We start from the raw sequence: 12,657 nt of genomic DNA on the forward strand, positions 1-12,657 counted from the left end.
CATCTTTGTCTAGGAAACTACCCCATGCTATAAGATTCAACTGAAAGGTAACTTTTCTTCCTCCATGAAACTTTCCATGATTAGCCCAGCTAGATGGGATCTCTCCCTGTGTCGCCAGCAATCAAATAGTGCTCTGAACGGAAGAGCGCGAAATGAACTTGAGACATGGGCCAGGTGGAGCAGCAGAACTGACTCAGTTTATTGATCTGAGGGTACAGGATACATAGAGAAACTCTAGCCTAACTTCAAAGAGTCCTCCTCGTAAGATACTCCCCAGAACATCTGCTCAGGATGTGACAACATACATTTCCTCGTTATCAGGGTTCCTAGATTGGATTGTATTTTCCAAGGTTTTCTCAGGTGCCTTGGTGCCACCTGCATTCAAGAGTGCCACTGACCCCATTTATTAATTATTTCTACCATGATTAATAAAATGATCAATTACACAGAAACTATGTCTCTTCAACTTTTTATATGTCCCAAGTTACAGCTGAAAGACTATGGATAGGCTATGATAGAATGTGTACACAATCTCTTTTCTCTACTTCTTTATCATTGCATTGGTTGAAACCTATATACAGATATATAGAAATTAATCTATATCTGTATCTATATCTATATCTATTTATCTGTTGCTTCCAATAGCATGGTTAAAAAGAAGTAGAGAAAAGGATGTCATCAAACTATGTATGAGTAAAAGAGAAGATGGTCTGGTTCCATATCAAGAGCAAGGGACAACCAAAGGCCAGCCAATGTGATCCTTGGGTGTATTTTCCAGGTCAAGAGACATTAAGGTGCCCAGCACATACCTCCTATGGTAAACTTAAGAGAAAGACTTCGATAAAGATAGTCCAGGGTGGGCAGGCTTGGATGAGTTACACTCTGCATTGTTAGAGAGAACACTTCAATCATTAATTGAATAACACATATGACTCTGTGTGTGCATGTGTCTATATATGTGTAGGGTGTCCCCCCAAATCCTTGTTTTTTAGCTTAAAACTGCACCAAAAGTCTTGAGACAACCTGTATATGTAAATACGTAGTCAAGGGGACATAAGACACTGGAGAGGAAGCTAGTTTGGAGTCAGGAAGACTGAGTTCCTCTCACATACACTGGCTGTGAGACCTAACAATGGGGAAAAAAGGTCATTTGTGACATCCCACCCTGAGACCTTAAAATGTCTGCCAATTTCTGGGTAAAAATATTGCTATCCAAGAATGCATTAGACACACTTCTCATCAGTTTGCAACCATGCCTCACAAAAAAACCTTCTTACACAACAATACCGGAGAGAACATGGAGAAAGGGGCATTTGCTCAAGCACACAGAACATCACAGGATTTGATTTCTGATTATGAGTATATTCAGAGTGCCCCATTAAGGGAGGATGGAGAACACCATAAATCACACAGGAAGCGGTATGAACTCTTTATTTACTTCTCAATGTGCTTTTCTGATGTCTCACTTCTGACACTGTTGATCAACCTCTTCTCTTGGATACTCTCTTCTCCCTAGGTTTCCAGGACACCACTCTACTCTGGCTCTCCTCCTACCTGTCTGACCACAGCTTCTCAGTCCCCTTACATCCAGGTCATTTCTTCTAACTGGGATTGCCCCACAGGGCTCTGTCCTGGGTCCTTTTCTCTTCTGCCTCTCTATACGATTTCACTTAGCCTTCTTATCAGCTCCCTTTGCTTCAGTTATCATCTCTTTGCAGCTAACTAACTCTCAGATCTCTTGGCCCTAACTTCTCTCCTTACCTGTAGACTCCCATTTCCAATTATCTTAAATTGGATGTCTCACAGACATCTTAAGATCAGCACACCCAAAACTGAACTCCTTTTCCCCTCAAATCCTCCCCTCTTTTTTTTTGAATGACATCAGATTTTATTTTTACACATAAAGAACAGAAAAAGACTGTATATGATATTGTGAATCTCTAGACATCTTATTTTTTAAAAGTACATATTAAATTTAACATGATAGTATCAATATTGGTCTGCTTTTGTCTTTTTTTTTGCTATTTTCTGCATAATTTAAAATATTTCCTTAGTGCTTTTTTTATCCCTATCACTCCCCTTTTCCTCAAAAAACAACTCTACCCAATAAAAACCCTCCAGAGTAACAGATAGCTATAGCTGAACAAAACAAATCCATCCTTTAGCTGTGGCTGAACATATATCTTTCATTCTTCATCTACAGGTCATTCCCATCCCCTTTCTGTGGAGAGGTGGGAAGGATGCTTCGTCATTTGTTATCTTGCCTAGTCTTTTCATTGATCAAAGTTCAGAAGTCTTTCAAGGTTTTCTTTTTTCTTTTTGATTGTTTTGTTTTGTTTTGTTTTTACAATATTCTAGTCATTGCATAACTTGTTTTCCTGGTTCTGCTCACTTGTTCTCTGAATACTATCCTATCATTATTTCTTATGGTTCAATTATATTCCCTTACATTTATATTGTTGTTCAGTGGCTTCAGTCCTATCTGACTCTTTGTGACCCCATTTAGGGTTTTCTTGGCAAAGATACCGGAGTGGTTTGCCACTCCAACCGAGGTAAACAGGGCTAAGATGCTTGCCCAGGGTCACACAGCTAATAAGTAAGTGTCTGAGGTCAGATTTGAACTCCGGAAAATGAGTCTTCATGACTCTATCCACTGCGCCACCATACTTTATTTAGCTATTCCTCTAATTGGTAAGCACCCAGTTTATTTTTGGTTCTTTGCTTCAATAAAAAGTGCTGCTGCAAATAGTTTTCTATCTCTCAGTTCGATGATCTTAAATGCACTGCCTTATTCCAGACCATGTAGCTAGCATTATGGGAAGCCAACCTACTATTTACAATTCAGGGTACAAGTCAATCAATGGCCTTAATTCATCCCTAATTACAGTCCAATGCATGCAGAAACATAGATTGGTACACAGGGAAGGGAATCTCTATGAGGTAAGCAGGCTTCTCAATACAAGCCATTTCCCACATAAAGTCTTATTGTACCAAAAAGACATAATTGTGCTGACTGCAAAACAGGTCGGCCACTGGCCTTGGGTGACGTCTGTCACGTTTCAGGGACAGGTCAGAAACTTCTTATTCTGCCAGTCTGTCATTACCCTCTGGGGTTTGAGACAGGGTGCACCATTTGTCTTTTGGTGCTCTTGCCCATGATCTTTTTTTTTTTCAACCAAAGACAAGGTTTATTAAACATCAGTCATATTGGCCAGACTCTTAAAGAATCTAAACATATTGATGCTCATTAAGATGAGAGGACATGAGGAAGTCTCAGCTTCTAAGTGGTGGCCAAGATGGATCTTATATGCAGAAAGATTGTGGGAGGGATCTAGGAGTAGTTTGAGGTGACTGGAGAAGGGGTATCTTGATGGGAGTGGCCAGTAAGCTGGGGTGACTGGAGGAGGGGTCTAGGGGAGATCTTGATGGGAGTGACTGGGAGGTTGAATGGGATCTAGATAGGATTAAGGGTGGGAAGCGTCCAGGGCAGTTGGGAGGTAACAGAACAGAATTGGGAAATTGGGTTTAGCCATAATGAAAGGTCAGTTGATAGGATTATAGCCTCAGGTGAACACTACAGATCTGGCCAGATGGGAAAGTTCAGCGTTTTTCCTTTCTGGGGTACACATCCAAAAGCCATGGCTTTTTCCTTTTAGGGGTTCAGATCCCACCCCCATCATTCCCCCCTCAAACAAATGGGACCCAAATTCTTTTGGGGTAAGGGAAGAAGGTCTTGGCTTCTGAAACTGCTTCCTGCTGGCAAGGGGCATAGAGTTGTCCCTGTCTTGAGAGGGTCTCCAAGAGGTTGAGTGGAACCGAGTACAGGCTGCATCCAGGGAATGATGTGGGGGGACATTGGCTGGTACCCACTGTTTGCTACCAACTGTAGGTGAATGGCCTGTAGTCTGGAAGACATAAATCTGACAGAAAAGACTTGCAGGTCCCATTTACATTTGACCTACAGGATTATCTGATCTTGTTATTTTTTCTAAAGTTGAAGTAACACTTTTGCAAGCAGAAGTTTTCCACCCCTGGGTTCAATAGTTACGCCAATGAATTTGCCAGAGGCAGACTTTCACTTCAGTTATCACTGAAATTGTCCTCCCCAAACCAAACTGAAGATGTTTCTGACTTAATTTCAGTTCTTTGGGGATACTGCATAACTACACATTTAAGTCAAAACAGCAAGATCTCACACACTTGCATTGATCTTTTACTGATCATTTGCTCTGATTATAGAAATCTGCTATAAAAGGATAAAGCAGGGACTACATTTAGGACCCAAATATGACAGGATAAAACATCCTTAGCTCTGTTTGGATTCAGATAATTCAGTTTTCCAACCATGCTGTATCAAATCCACCTCATAGCCAGACTCAGGAACAGCCAGGTGAGTAACATTCCTTTTCAAAGGAACATAAATGGGGAAACTGAGCCAGGAGGATTCCATCTTAGACTGAGGCTAAAATTGTCCTCTCAGCCTTTTCTGATGCTGACTTCCCACCAGTAACACATTCTCTCTGAGTAGCTTGTGGCATTTCTCTCAGGTGGTGGATTATTGATTATTGATGGTTATTATGATCCATTAGACAACACAAAAAAAAAAGTACCATGAGCTTTTACCTCAAACAGCAAGTTTCACTAATCACAGCTTGGGAAAAACTTTTCCAGGATTTACATCTCAAATTTAAATTTGTCCTACTGTAAAAAGCCAGTCATTAGAGATTATTTCTATATGCTTGCAAATTCTCAGCAAGACAAAACCCAAACAAGCTTTTTGGCAAGTTTACACATTAAAACAATAACCAGCAATAGCCAAATTATTTTAGTGCTAACCAAATTATGAAAAGTTGCTTGACATAACTGATACAAAAAGTTCACCATTTTGAAACTTAAAACAAACCCATCACCAATCAGGTGACTTCAATTTTATTAAATTCATTTCCAAATTACTTTACACAGAGAATCAACATCTCATCGTTAACAGTTAAAACTACAACTTTACAAGAGCGTGCTTACCCAAGTTCAGAGGCTAGCTTCTTTACCTTGAGCAGGATGATGTGCTGAACCTGGGTGATGCTTCCAGGCAAAGGTTGCCCCAGGGCCCAAGGCCATTGCCAGTGGGGCCCATTCTGTAACTGCTGCCTCTCCTCCATCCTTCTTTTCACCAGGTAGGGGAGGGCAAATTTAAAGGTATGTGTTGGGGTGGGAGAGTGAAACTCTCTTCTCCTATGACAGGGATTAACAGATATGCTCTTGACTGAAGGGAAGGGAGTGACAAGGGTGTGAAGAGATGTTTCAAAAGTCCTTAATGATTGATCACAAGACCTCCAGAATCAGCTGTTCTAACTCTTCCCTGGAGCCTCCTTGAAGGATTTAGGGGCATAGAAGAAAGGGAATAAGTATGCCTCAGGGAACCAAAAAGGACCTGCAGTTTTTCCAGTTTACTAGCCCTGAGAGAATTGACAGAATTGGGCATATACCTCCTGAAAGGGCATCCATCCTTGTCCTCTGTGCTGTGGGAGGTATACCCAGGTTCACAGTCTTGAACTGAACCAGTGGATTAGTAGCCTGAGAGCGTCAGGCTGAGTGGAAGACAGCCTCGTAATGGTCTGCCCAAAAAGCCCCTCCAAGTCTTCCTAGGTGCTTGGAGAGTGACCCTAACTGCAGGGCAAGAAAGGTGGGGGAAGGCTTACATACCTTCCAGTCTTGGCTGGAGAAGAGCTTGAGGTTATGCAGTTTCCCCATACAGGCCACCAAAATGTTGAACTTTAGGGGTTAGGGGTGCTGGAACCCCAAAATCAGAACACATAGGTTCTGCCTGTATGAATTTCAACCCAAGCCTTCTCTCAGCCAGAGACAAGGTTTATTAAAGATCCATATTAGCCAGACTCTTAAATAATCTGAGCACCTGTGAGTTATTGGTTAGATCATAAAAATCTGAGCAGTGGCTAGATTATAAGAATCTGAGCCCCCAAGCTCTTTTACTGTGACTGCCTTTGTACAGTTGCATCATACTGTGGCATTATTTACACTTCAGTATTTCCAGGATTGGTGTGGCCTCTTGCTCTCTGGATACAGATTGCAATCTTCCCAACTCCTGCATAGACAATCTCTTTATGGGCTGCTCTGTCAGGGCAAGCAGGGTAGCCTCTATATAGTGCTTTATTATCTTCCTCAGGCCTCAATTTCCTCATCCATAAAATGAAGAGGTTGTACTAAATGACATTGGAGACCCCTTCCAGCTTTCTATCTATGATCTCATAAGTCACTTACAAAACAAGGCCCCTTCCCCCTCTTCTGAACTCCATTATTACAGCTGAAGGCACTACTGTCCTCACAGAACTCAGCCTCACAACCTGGGTGTCATGCCCAACTTTTCATTCTGTCTCACCCACCATATCCAGTCAATTGTCAGGTCCTGTCATTTTTACCAGAGTAACATCTCTTATACACCCCCTTCTCTCCTCTGACCCTGTCACCACCCTGGTGTAGACCTCATCACCTCACACTCAGACTTCTGCAATAGCCTTCTGCCTGGTTTCCCTGCCTCAAGTCTTCTCACTCCAGTCCGTCCTTCATCCAGCTACCAAAGAGAGCTTCCAAAAATGCAGATCTGACCATGTCACACCTCCCCCTGACCCCACCACTACTCAGTAAACTCCAATGATTCCCCATCTCCTACAGAATCAAACATAAATTCTCCCCTTGGCATTCAAAGTCCTTCATATCCTAGCCCCCTTCTACTTTTCTAGTCATCTTATGCCTTAATCACCTCACACACTCGGTGATCCAGTGACGCTGGCCTTCTCCTTGTTCCTTACACAATACACTCCATCTTCAGATTCCAGGCATTTCCCCCGTCTATTCCCCATGTCTGGATTGTTCTTCTTCCTCATCCCTGCCTCCTGGCTTCCCTGGCTTCCTTCAAGGTCCTGATCAAATTCTCCCTTTTGAAAGAAGCCTTTGCTGATCCTTCCTTAATCTTAATTTCTTCCCTCTATTGATTATCTCCAGTTTATCCTGCATAGGTCTTCCCCCCCACAGAATCATATCTTTATTTACTTATTTTTAATTTTTCAACATTTTTATTTAACGTTTTAAGTTCCAGATTCTATCCCTATTTCCTTCCTTTCCCTCCCCCCACTCCCCAAGACAGTGAACAATCATAGATAGATAGATAGAGAGATAGATAGATAGATAGATACACACACACACACACACACACACACACACACCCTGTATATATCTTGTTTGTACAGTTGTTTGCATGTTATGAGCTCCTTGAGATCACAGACTGTCTTTGCCTTTCTTTCTGTTCCCACCACTTAGCACAGAGCTTGGCACATAACAGACAATTAATATATGCTTACTGACTGCCTGACTTGCTGTGTTTTACACTTACTATTTTAGTGTTCTTTGACATCAAAACCACCATGACTTCGAGGGGCCATTGGTTGCAATGCAATGAGGATTAGTGACAAGGCTGTGGTGATCACTCAGTCACTAATATGGCATGCTCATTATTTGATGTGAGTGAATTTAGTTACCCATAGTAACTGGTCTATAAACTCAGTGATGAGAAATGATATATTATATTGCATTCATTGGACAAATATTTATTAGGTGTCTTCTGTGTTACCAAGCACTACCAATATAAATTATCCATAGCTCTGGAAAATCTGCCTTTTGGTCAGTTCTTGGGTTATGGAATATCTGATAATATGGGAATCTTTTTTCTCTCATGTGGCATGAGGGGAGGGTGGAATCTTTGGGAGATATATGGTACCATGTGCCATGCGTATTTAAACATTATAACATGACAATTTCTCTGCATGATGTTCATATAATATTGAATCCAATCAGGTTCCTCCATCATTGTCCTCAACACTAATTATACAAAATATAGTTGATTGTAATGATAAGACATCTCCCTCCCAAATCAGTTCCATTTAATTTACGAAGTTTTTATCAAGTGCTTATGATGTGCCAGACCCTGAGGATACAAAAAGAAAAATGAACCCTGCCCTCAAGAAGCTTACATTTTACTGATAGAAAAAAATGTATACAGCTAAGTTCATATAAAATAAACAAGAAATTATTTTTTACTTTAATATTTTATTTTTCCCAACTACATGAAAAACAAATTTTAATATTAATTTAAAAAAATTTTTTTGAATTCCAAATTTTTCCCTCCCTGCCCCCTTTCTGAGACAGTAAGCAATTTGATATAGGTTATACATTAGCAATCATGCAAAACATATTTTTCCCTATCAATGTTGTCAACAAAGAAGACACAAAACAAAACCAAAAAAAATCACAAAAAAATAAAGTAAAAAAATTATGCTTTGATGTGCATTCAAACTTTATCAGTTCTTCCTCTAGAATGTGAATAGCATTTTTCATTCTGAGCCCTTTGTAACTGGCTTGGATCATTGTGCTGCTGAGAATTAAGTCATTCAAAGATCATCATTGTACAATATTGCTGTCACTGTATTATTGATGTTTAGGAACTATTGCAATATCTGACTTGTGTGTGTGTGTGTCTATATGTATATATATATTTAACTATACGTATATAGAGATATGTATATAAATATAGATACACACACGTTGTCTCAACATAAATACATTTGCATTTATAGGTTGACTGCATGTATACTCTTTACCTCCTGGAAAAGCTAAAGCACAAAATGTTATTGAGTCAGCTCACTGCCTTGCACATAGTAGGCACTTAGCAAATGTGTCATGATTTTAATTGAATCAACTCTTGTGGGTTCTTTTTTATTTTTAAAATTTTGTATTTAAATGGTATTTTATTTTTCCCCCAAGCACATATTAAGAACATTTTTGACCATTTGCTTCTACAAGATTTTGAGTTCCAAATTTTTCTCCCTTTCTTCCTCCCATTCCTGCCCCTCTTCTGAAAATGGTAGGCAATTTGATATAGTTTATACATGTGCTATCATGTAAAACACATTTCCATATTCTTCATAGTTCTGAAAAAGAAACAAGTCAAAAGGAAATGAAACCATAAGAAAGAATAAAGTAAGTGAAAAACAAATATGCTTCGATCTGCATCTGTGTCCATCAGTTCTTTATCTGGATGTGGATTTTCCTTTGTGAGTTCTTTGTATTTGTCTTGGATCATTGTTTTGCTGAGAAGAGTTGAGTCATTCATAGTTGATCATCACATGATGTTGCTGATACTGTGTACAATGTTTTCCTGGTTGTGTTCATTTCACTTTGCATCAGTTTGTACAAGTCTTTCCAGGTTTTTCTGAAATCCATCTGGTCATCATTTCTTATAGCACAATAGTATTCCATTACATTCATATACCACAGCTTGTTCAGCCATTCCTCAATTGATGGGCATCCCTTCAATTTCCAATATTTTTCCACCACAAAAAAAGGCTGCTATAAATATTTTTGCACATATAGGTCCTTTCCCCTTTTTTATGATCTCTTTGGAATACAGACCTAGCAGTGGTATTGCTAGATCAATGAGAATTCATTGTTTGGTTTCCCTTTGGGATAGTTCCATATTGCTCTCCAGAGTGTTTGGATAAGTTCACAACTCCACCAAAAGTGCATTAGTGTCCCAATTTTCCCATATTCTCTCCAACATTTATCATTTTCTTTTTTGTCATATCAGCCAATCTGACTGGTGTGAAGTGGTATTTCAAAGTTATTTTTATATTCATTTCTCTGATCAAAAGTGATTTAGAGCACTTCTTCATATGACTATAGAAATAGCTTTGATTTCTCATCTGAAAACTGCCTGTTTATATCATTTGACCATTTTTCATTTGGGGAATGACTTGTATTCTCATAAATTTGAATCAGTTCTCTGTATGTTTGAGATAGAGGCCTTTATCAGAGACACTTGCTATAAAGATTGTTTCTCAGGTTTATGCTTCTAATCTTGGTTTCATTTGTTTTGTTTGTACAAAAGCCTTTCAATTTAATATGATCAAAAGGATCCATTCTACATTTCATAATACTCTCTTCTCTCTTATTTGGTCATGAATTCTCCCCCCTCTTCCATAGATCTTAAAGGAAGACTATTCCTTCCTCTTCTAATTTGATTGCTTCATTGTCTATGGTACTTTTTAGCAAGATGTAGTTTCCTCGCTTATCTCTTTTAATTAGGTACGTTTTTGTTTTTACTTTGTCTAAGATCAGGATTGCTACCCCTACTGTTTTTACTTCAGTTGAAGCATAATAGATTCTGCTCCAGCACCTTATCTTTACTCTGTATGTCTTTCTGTTTCAAGTGTGTTTCTTGTAAGCAACATATTGTAGGATTGTGGTTTTTAATTCACTCTCTTATCTGCTTCCATTTTGTGGGAGAGTTTCTCCCATTCACATTCACTGTTATAATTACTACCTGTGTATTTCCCTCCATCCTATTTTTCCTCCTGTTTACCCTCTCTCTCCTTTCACCCTTTCCCACCTCACCAGTATTTTCCTACTGTCTACCACTTCCCCTGATCTGACCTCCCTTATGTCAGTCTGCCCCTCCCCCTTTACTTAATCTCCTTCCCTCCTACTTCCTTATTGGGTAAAGATAGATTTCTATATTCAATTGATTGTGTATATTATTTCTTCTTTGAACCAATACTGATGAGAGTAAGGTTCAAGTGATGCTCATCACCCACTCTCCCATCTTCTCCTCCACTGTAATGTGTTTTTCTTGCCTTTTTATAGGAGATAATTTACCCCATTCTACCCCTTCTTTTCTTCTGCACCCTTTGTACTCTCTTTTTCATCCCTTAATCTTTTTTGTCATTCTCTCAAATTCACCGCATGCTTGTATCCTTTGTATATGTATATTCTTTTTATCTGTACTATTAGTGATATAATTTTTAAAAGTTACAAGTATCTTCTTCCTGTGTAGTATGTAAACAGTTTAGCTCTATTGAATCTTATATTTTCTTTTCCCTTTTTACATGTTTATGCTTCTCTTGGGCTTTGATATTGGAGGTCAAATTTTTGGTTTCGTTTTTGTCTTCTCCCTGTGAAGGTTTGAAATCCTTCTATTTTGTTGAATGACCATTTTTTTCTCTTGATGAATATATTATGCTTAATTTTGCTGGTAAGTGATTCTTGGTTGTAGTCCTACCTCCTTTGCTCTCTGGAATATCATGTTCCATGACCTCAGATACTTTAATGTTGCAGCTGCTGGGTCCTGTGTGATCCTGATTAAGACTCCCAGATATTTGAATTGTTTCTTTCTGGCCACTTGGAATATTTTTTCCTTGACCTCATAGTTCTGAAATTTGGCTATGATTTTCCTTGGGGTTTTTATTTTGGGATCGCTTTCCTGAGGTGATCAGTGGTTTCTTTCAATGCCTATTTTGCCTTTGGCTTCCAGGACATCAGGGCAGTTTTCCTTGATAATTTCTTGAAAGATGCTGTCCAGGTCCTCCTTTTGATTATGGCTTTCAGGGGTGACTTTGCACAGCCCTCCCTCACTTAAATCTAATTCACTTGCATGTCATGGCATCACCTCCCTGATGTCACAGTCCTCCTCAAGAACAAAGGACAAACAACAACAATAATAACAACAACAACAGCTTAATTCTAATATTGTCTCTCCTGGATCTATTTTCCAGGTCACTTGTTTTTCCCATGAGGTATTTTACATTTTCTTCCATTTTTTTTCATTCTTCTGAATTTGTTTGATTGATTCACAATGTCTCAGAGAGTCATCAGCTGCCACTTGCTCAATTCTGACTTTTAAGGTGTTTTCCTCGATTAGCTTTTGTACTTTCTTTTCCATTTGGCCAATTGCACTCTTTGAAGAGTGGTTTTCTTCAGAGGATCTTTGCATCTCCTTTTCCATTTGACCACTTCTACTTCTTAGGCAGTTTTCCAGGCTGTTGACTCTTTTTTCATAATCCTCTTGCATTACTTTCATTTCTTTTCACCATTTTTCTTCTATCTCTGGTATATGATTTTTTGAGCTTCTTTTTTGAGTTCTTCCATGAGATCTTTCTGGGCTTGAGACTACTTCTCATTTTTCATTGGGGTTTTGCCTGTAGGTATTTTGACATTGTTGTCCTCCTCTGAGTTTGTGTGTTGGTTTTCCCTGTCACCACAAATAGCTTCCAATGGTCAGACTCTTTCTGCTCATCCTTTTTTTTCCTTTTTCCTTTCTTTTAAATTTGAGCTCTGCTCCCAGGGTGGAAGGGGCACTGTCTCTAGCTTCTTGTACTAGTTGCTATAGTCCCTGGCTGTTTACCTAGTGGTGCACTGGTGTTGTCTTGAGGCCCACAGGGGAACCTCATGTCTGGTGCTGTGCTATGTGTGTGTGTGTCGGGGGGTTGGCTGGCGCTGCTGGAGGCTGTAGGGGTATGGCAGCTTATCTAGTGCTAAGCTGGGGTCCTAGTGGTGATGCCTGGTGTGTGTTGAGGCTGGGTGTGGAGTTTCTGTGTTTCCCAGTGGCTACACTGAAGCATGTTTGGTCTGTTCTCTGGAGGCTGCTTGTTTGCTTGGGGCTACACTGAAGCATAGGCCTTGAGTAGAGCCATAAGGGGCTTAGCAATAAGACCAAAATCAGGGACTTGAGGGTCTTGGAGGTGAACAACGGCTGGGGTGGCATGAGAAGCTTACAAGGAATTTCCTGATCCCAAACAATTAGCTCAACTGTCT

At 39.7% G+C, this 12,657-nt stretch overlaps 1 long non-coding RNA gene across 1 annotated transcript in view; it reads left to right on the forward strand.

The window, feature by feature from the left end:
- The first annotated feature begins 1,210 nt into the window (after nucleotides 1-1,210).
- Nucleotides 1,211-12,657, forward strand: part of LOC110207639 (uncharacterized) — a 52,105-nt gene continuing 40,658 nt past the window's right edge. The window contains exon 1 of the long non-coding RNA XR_002324265.1: nucleotides 1,211-1,419. This is a non-coding gene — a long non-coding RNA (uncharacterized LOC110207639). The remainder of the gene's footprint in view (nucleotides 1,420-12,657) is intronic.

Source organism: Phascolarctos cinereus, unplaced genomic scaffold (assembly GCF_003287225.1).
Source record: "Phascolarctos cinereus isolate Bilbo 61053 unplaced genomic scaffold, phaCin_HiC Scaffold_3;HRSCAF=262, whole genome shotgun sequence".
Lineage (NCBI taxonomy): Eukaryota > Metazoa > Chordata > Mammalia > Diprotodontia > Phascolarctidae > Phascolarctos > Phascolarctos cinereus.